General features: G+C 38.8%; 1 protein-coding gene across 1 annotated transcript in view; it reads left to right on the plus strand.

The window, feature by feature from the left end:
- The first annotated feature begins 3,929 nt into the window (after positions 1-3,929).
- Positions 3,930-8,037, plus strand: part of GATA1 (GATA binding protein 1) — a 25,228-nt gene continuing 21,120 nt past the window's right edge. Inside the window, exon 1 of the mRNA XM_018558004.1 lies at positions 3,930-3,946. The gene's annotated coding sequence lies outside the window, so the exon portion shown is untranslated. The remainder of the gene's footprint in view (positions 3,947-8,037) is intronic.

Consider the following 8,037-nt stretch of genomic DNA (forward strand, 5'->3'; position numbering starts at 1 on the left):
GGAGAAGGCAGGAGAAGTGAACAATCTAGACCAGATTAGCTGATTTGGAAAAATTCTCCAATTCAGCTCACATTCAAAATCAGCTATTTTGGCCTAGATTGTTCACTTCTCCTGCCTTCTCCAAACTCTTCACCCTTTTGTGAATAACCCTGTTAGTATATCTCTGCAATACATTCGCATTTCTCTTTAAAAATGCTGGAAATACAGGGATATACCTGCTGATTCTGACAAAAATTCGGTGAGCTCCTAATTTCCTGTAGTGAACTGACAACACTGCCACTGCTGCACTAAAATCCCAAGTAGTGTTGTCAGCGCTGCCTGAGCTCTCCTCTTCTGGACCACAGAACGCCCCTTCCTTCCTTCTAAAACTTCAGGTAATATTGATCAGTGTCTAAAAAAAATTACACGATCTGCCATCGTAACCACAAGGTTCAGCCATTTATTTCTAAAGCTGCTCTGGAAAAATATTTGTAATGTGGTTGGTATGGGCAACACCGATCATCTTTCAGGCATTTTAAAAAGATAATCCTAGTACCAATACAGCCAGAGTCTGTTTGACATAATCTTGATGAAAACATTATTGTTGTATTCATCCCCTGGTGAGACGGATGGCATTGTTTCTGTTCAGTAGGACAGAAGTTGTGGTATCAGTAGGTTTTCCAAGTGATTCCTGAGCACATTAAAGACGCAGTGCTCTATGATATACAGATGAAACTCGAATAATTAGAATATCGTGCAAAAGTAATTGCAGTAATTGCTGCAAAAGAGGCCCAAACCAAGTACTGAGTACATATGCATGCTTGTACTTTTCAGAGGTCCGATATTGTTCTATGTACAATCCTTGTTTTATTGATTGCATGTAATAATCTACTTTTTTGAGGTTGTGGATTTGGGGTTCTTGGGGTTTTCATGAGTTGTAAGCCATAATCATCACAATGATGACAAATCACGGCTTGAATTATCTTGCTTTGCATGTAATGAGTCTATCTTATATATTAGTTTCACCTTTTAAGTTGCATTAGTGAAATAAATGAACTTTGCACGATATTCTAATTATTCAAGTTTCACCTGTATATTATGCCACGGGCAGAAAGATTTTCAAAACAAAGGCACTTTTATCATACCGTAGCTGGGAAGTCAAGCAAGTTTACAATTATTTATTTAATTAATTCCTTTCTCCTTGTGTTCCCTGAGAGCTCTGCCTATATTTTCATAACTGGCATATAAAGATTTCTGCAGATGTCATCAAAAGCCGGAATCATATTTTAGAAATGCCAGGTTTGAGTAAGACAGGCAACATAACATTTATTATAACTTATTCTCTTATGAACCTTTTCCTTCTGTCACACACTGCACAGTAATAAAAAAAGTAGATTCCGGCAACTTGTCTGACTACAAGTCTATAGTCACTATTTTAGAGGTTGCATTCTATAGTATAATAGAATCTTCCACACAGTCCTTAAAAGAGAAGTATGAGGTGAGTGCTTTTCACTCACCTCACAGTTCTAGCCGACCTGTGACAATGAGACTGTCACAGGTCGGCTCAGTAGATCGTGATGTGAGCGAACATATACCGGCGTTCGCTCACCTCTCGATCCTGTCACGGCTCTCTGCCGTGACAGGGGAGGGGCTGGATTCCCCCCTCCCCGCTCCTCCAGCGCTGACTGGCGGAACGGACGGGGGAGGGGGCGGGCACAGCTGGCTCTGCCTCTAGATAGGCAGAGCCAGCTGTCAGTCACGCAGCTGGGCGGATCCCGGCACAATTGTCTGGACCCGCTTCAGCTGCGGCGTCTCAGTATACCGCGAGCAGCTGCTCACGGTATACTGCGGCGTCTCAGTATACAGCGAGCTACAGCTTGCTGTATACTTAGTCTAGGGTGACGGGAGGACGCTAGTTTGTGTCCTCCCGTTACCCTAAGGAGAACTATGGGGAAAAGACTTAACCCCATAGTTCTCCTTTAAGAATGTCTTGGATGCCGCTACATATGTTCTTTATTTAGAAACAATCTTTTAGAATAGTTTGCTACAAACAATTATAGTGAAACGTATTGGAAACAGGTCCGTCCCTCGCTTTTAAATTTTATTCGTTGCCTGGAGTTTGGCGGGACGCCGGCTAGAGTGTCCTAGGCTGCTAAGAGCTGGGTGGGAAGATGTCTGTGGCCCTTACACATAGCAACCTGGGACGTTCTGACTGGAAAAGGGGCGGCAGGCACACTGCAAACATTGTGCAGCAGATCGGCCATGCCACTTTGCCTGCCAACCCCCCATGAGATGCCGCCTGAGGCAACAGCCACATGGAACCTTTGACATTATCCACTAACAATGTCCTTCTTATTGAGAGGGTAATATTCAGCCCTCCACTTGTCTAGAAACCCAAAAATGTACGTCTTTTGTTCAGCTTTGAACTTTTTTACTCCAGAGCCACACAGTATGTCAATTAAAGCAGAACTCTAGCCAAATATAAAGGCACAAAATAATGCAGCTCTATAGCCATTAATGCATCATTAATATTTTTCTATTCAAGTAGTGTCCATACCTGAATTTGACCTGGTAAAAGCCTCTTGCAGTCCAGGTACAGCAGGGCTGAAGTGTGAGAGGAGGAAGCAGTAAACTGAGCCAACCAGTTAATGTGGTGACAAGGAGCATGCTGATAGGAGAAGTGAGCAGTGTGACAGAGAGATGAGCTCATCACTGTGCTGCCTCTCCTGTCACTGTCCAATCACAGGCTTGGGGCGGGTCCAGGATGACCTTGGCTCAGAGAAAGTGCGTTGAATGATGCTGACCATAAGAACAAGGCCATCTAATGGCAGAGAAAAAGTACCACGGGGGAGAGCTCTGGATTGAAAATGAATATTGCAGCCAAAACTGGTCGAGTCATTTTATTATTTTAATAGGCTGTTTATTTTTATCTTTTGGCTGGAGTTCTGCTTTAGCTTTGTACTGACTTTAACTACAGCTGCTCTGCTACCATCCTCTAAAGCAGGGGTGGGCAAACTCCGGCCCTCCAGCGGTGGTGAATCTACAAATCCCATGATGCATCTGTCTCTGGGAGTCATGCCTGTGGCTGTATGAATCTTGCAATGCCTCATGGGATTTGTAGTACCACAACCGCTGGAGGGCCGGAGTTTGCCCACCCCCTGCTCTAAAGGTTTATTTGATCTGAAGCTGTGAATGAATGGTGATGTGTTGGTAGATGGAACAAGACCCTTGTGCTACATCCTTCATAAAAAATATATATAATAGGCACAATGAGACCCCTCGCGATGGCTGCAGCAGGTAGGGGGAGCTGGGAACACGTAAAAGAACACCACAAACGTATGCGATTCGGCCTGCCCATACCTGCCAAGAACTTAAACCTGACTCTCATTGAGCCTTCCTATCACCAAACACACCGATTTCTTTAGAAATGAATCAAACTCATTGTATAAAAAGTTTTTATCTTGTGCCGAAATTAAGCGGAAGAATTTGTCTGACAGAAATCTAAGCTGCTTCTATCATTATCTACCTGATTATCGTAGTTTGAGAATACTTTTGGGGATCAAACACACCACAAGAGCTTTTACTCAATTTCTTATTTGTGATGAGAAATGTGTGAGATGATAAGATGGGGGTTATATGAATTACTAGCTGCACCACCCAACCTCTGTACTGTACAACTTTTTTTCTTTTTTTTCTTAACAAGGGCGGGGCGACGGGAGGGACACTAATGTATCACTAGACAAAAGTGGCATTTAAGGCTGAAGATGCAAGACAGAGAAGAAGTACATGAAGAATCCAATTAGCATAAAGAGTTAAATCTACAGAAAAACTGAAAGGTAGTGAAAGTCGTTTTTTAGATAGCAGTGTGTATAGTATAGTACAAAAATCCCTACAACAGAGGGCGAAAACAAGATATTAAAGGGTTAAACCACCCCAGGCAAATTAGACCGCTGGAATCCAGATAAAGGTGAGTTTTTTTTTATATATATTAAATTATAAGTACATCATATTATCGTATATAGAATATCTGGTTTTGATTTAAGTTTGTATATCAGTTTTAACAAAATTAGAGAGATCTGTTAACATCAGTCAGTTGCCTTTCATCTATTATGGAATTACATTTCCCAGAGTAGCCCGACAGCCTGCTTGGACTTGTAGTTCAACAGCAGTTAAAAGTTTGCTTGTGAATGGAATTTATCATGATGGGAGGTTGCTGATTGTTGCGTATTTTCTGAATTTAAAAGTGTCGCCACTTACGCATGCCGCGTTATGCAAACGCAGGCCGTGACACTGATAATGTTGATCATTTTTTTTATTGTTAACACTACTTTATACTTTCACTTATGACCATGTCTACAGAATTAATGGCACTGAATGTGACACAGCATAATTCTGAATATTTGACGTTTGCTGAGCGGATCTCAAATACAGAGAAATCTTTGCATCTGCAAGTTGCCATTTCTGTATATAAATCTTCATATTTATGTTTAAATTATTTTACTCTTCAGTAATAATTACACCTTTCCAACATTTTCAGCTTTCTTACACAACTTAATTCCCGATGCTGCGGTACAATGTTTATATTAGATATGTTGGTTTTTATATTGGATATATTTTATTTTAGTTTTTTTGTTTTTTTGCTGGGTTGTAGCAATTATTAGTGACTAGGTAAACATCACATTCCACTAATGTCAAAGTTACAGACTATTGTACATATACATTTTTTACTTATATCTTTAGTTGCTGTACATTTTTTTTTAAATTCAGAATTTATTATTTTTATTTTTTTCGTGTTATTTGAATTTCCATAAAGCTAGCTGAGTTTAGATTTTTTACTGTGGAGATTATTGAATATCATTATTTTTGTCAGTCAAAGAAAAAAAACTAAGCTTTGGATTTCTTTTTTTAAATATTGGTAAATTTTGTATCTGTATTCTAAAATGGTTATTGATATTGATTTAGTTTTTGTTCAAAGCAGATGAGATTCTTGGTACTTGTGTGCTTAAAAAGAAAGTAAAAAATTGCACTTACATAGTTACATAATTACATACTTAGTCGGCTTCAACCAATAGAAAAAAAAATTAAATAGAAAACCTAAAGCAAAAATGTCAAACACATATAAAAAAGTGCATATTAACCAGCCATGTTGTAATAGGAATTTTGGGGACAGTTACATAATCATGTTGGATTTTTCCAGCTGACTATTGTTCTTTTAAGACAGCATGAATTAATGGAGTTGAGCACTCAGGCACAGAGGCTTGTAGGACAGCATACATGTGTATGTAAAAAAAAACAGTTGGATTGCTTTTGTGAGTGCCTCGGATACAAGACGGCCATAGACTGGTAGATTTCTCCTCAGAGCATTGGAACGTGACACAGTCTTGTTTCTTACAATGTTATATTTTGATGCTGATATTAGTTTTCTCTGTAGATAAGAGAACATTTGTCTCTCACTTATACATAGATTTTGCAATTCCTGTTATAAAAAGGGGTTTCCAAATGCTAGAGCTTATCATTGCACTGTAGGTAGACGTGGGGCTCAATGCTTGTTCAGCTGTCGCAAGCTATTATTAATTATTATTATTAATAATATTATTATTATTATTGTTATTATTTAATATACTTAGTCAATAAAATGTATTATTAACATTGTTTTCCTAATGCTAAACAATGTTATAGAAACATAGAAGAGTGAGGTGGAAAAAGACTAAGTGGTCTATCAAGCCTGCCCTTTTTTTTTCTTTCTTTTTTTACATCTGGGTGTTGCATTGAAGAAAAATACAACCTGTTCACATTTCACTGTGTGCTGTGGAGAATTTCAGCCCATTTATTTAGAAAAAGCTGTTTAACAGAGCGCAAGTCTACGCATGACAAAGCATTGCATTGCAGCGAACTGCATTGCAGTGTGACCCACCCCTAACTGTTGGTTGACTCATCACTTCTCCTGAGAGGCTGTTCCAAGCACCCACTACTCTTTCAGTAAAACAATGCTTGGTCATGGGAGATTGATTTACCAAAGGAGTAAAGAATATCTACTTAGCCTAGGGAATTTCCTGAAGCAATATTTACTTTAAAAGCCCAATCATGCGCAGCGGGAATAGAAAAAAAAATGCTTGCACATGATCAGATAATTAAAATGTAACCTTATTCACAAAGCTCAACATTCATTTAAAAAAAATATCTACTTATTTATTAAATCAGCTCCATACGGTTTAATAGCACCTTGGGCATGCCGGGCTTAGTACTTTATTAGGGGAAGAACGCTGTATAGACACAAGCATGGAATTTTACACAGTTCTTACAATTTTAAGGCTCATTGATAGAAATGTTAAAATTAAGCTGATTACATTCACATGTTTATCTAAAACAACTATTGAAAGATTGAAGATTTAGCTTGATGAGCATCTAAACCTAAAAACAAGAATGTAATATATTGCAGCCTACTGATCCTCACGTATGGTGGCTGCATTCGTTATTTTATTTTTCAGGCTAAGAACATTTTCAGCAAGTACAGAAATCAGGTGTTGATCTTGCTGGAAGTGCTGTGTCCTTGTCACTTCTTGTGGACAGTAATGGACAGTAAAAACAATCTTATCCTTCTTTAGTTGTAATATAATGAAGATGAACAATGTAAGACATGGCTACGGTGAAGAACAAATGTAGCCACCCTAGGAGAAGAAGTGTGTTATTCAAAGGATCACCAAGTGAAAATAAAGGAAAAAGCCTAGAAAAAATGAAAGCTACACCTTATCTAATGATTGTTAAGCTGCAATATATTACATTTTTGTATTTATGTTTAGATAAGGTTTGTAGGACACCCCATTTAAAGGGAATGTCTAGTGTTTTTGTTTTATTATATTCAGGACTAGCTAGTAACCTAGTTGTCATGTTGACCCTCTTTCCACAATACTTTGCATCAATATCCCAGAACAAGTATGCAAATAAGGACTTCTGATTTCTTTTACTTTCCTGTGTCAAATACCTGTTACAGGTCAATGACTCAGAAAGTACTGAAGCCAGATGATCAGCATAACAGCTATGTGACTGCTGTCAATTGCAGCCACCAAATTTCTGTTAAGGAAGCTTGACTTTAACTAGAGGAATATTGCAAGCACGTCCACAGGGCAGTTTATATATGGAGCCAAGATGGACTTCTTGCCTAGGTCCACAAAGATGGGGGTTGAACCCTCACACCACAGTACTGGAGCTTCCGTTGCTAATTAACACTTTGCTACGGAATTATAATTCTTAGCTTTTCAACCCATAATTTCTCATTATGGAACATTCTCTACTATCTACCAACACGGAAATATCAGTTTTGGGAGGACTAACTCTATCTTTAAAGCCCACCCCAAATCCACTTTCGCTCACCTTCAGATTGCACCCCTGCAGCTCCTTCTTGGTGCAACTGTCAAAAATTATCAGGTGTCGGCTGGTGTCAGAGCTTACAGGAGAGTGGTGACTTCAACACCTCTGTCATGTGACAATGTTTACCCCCTCTGTCATGTGACAATGTTTACCCCCTCTGTCATGTGACAGTGTTTGGGCATAACTATTAGCTGCTATGCCCACAAACTGCATCATTGGAGGGGGTCACATGCTACCCCATACATAGAAGCACCTGGTATTTTATAGAAGGAGCAGCAGGGGAGGTCTGTGAAAGCAAATATAACTGGGTCAGAGGTTGGCCTTTCTGTTACAATGCCCTGAATTGGCACAGTGACAGGGTTTCCTTAATCATATAAGCTAATATCCCTCTGATAGGAGTTATGGAGAGCATTGGAAATATTTGTATCCAAATCCCATATGACCTGACAGGGGTGCCCTGGTTTAAAAGCAGAACATATCTTCTTTTTAAATAGCTTGATAAGTATAATATATAAATATTCAGTATAAACAAATGGATTAATTTGTCATAAATGTATATTTTTAAAATGCACATTGCCTTAAAATTAAGCACTAAAAATGTTCCTCTTTCAAAAGAAAGGTGGCCATGAATGTTTATGTCTTAAAGGGTTTCTGGATGTTCATACACAAAAGCTCCTTCATAAAAAATAT

This window comes from Nanorana parkeri, unplaced genomic scaffold (genome assembly GCF_000935625.1).
Source record: "Nanorana parkeri isolate BGI_ZX_2015 unplaced genomic scaffold, ASM93562v1 scaffold315, whole genome shotgun sequence".
Taxonomy (NCBI): domain Eukaryota; kingdom Metazoa; phylum Chordata; class Amphibia; order Anura; family Dicroglossidae; genus Nanorana; species Nanorana parkeri.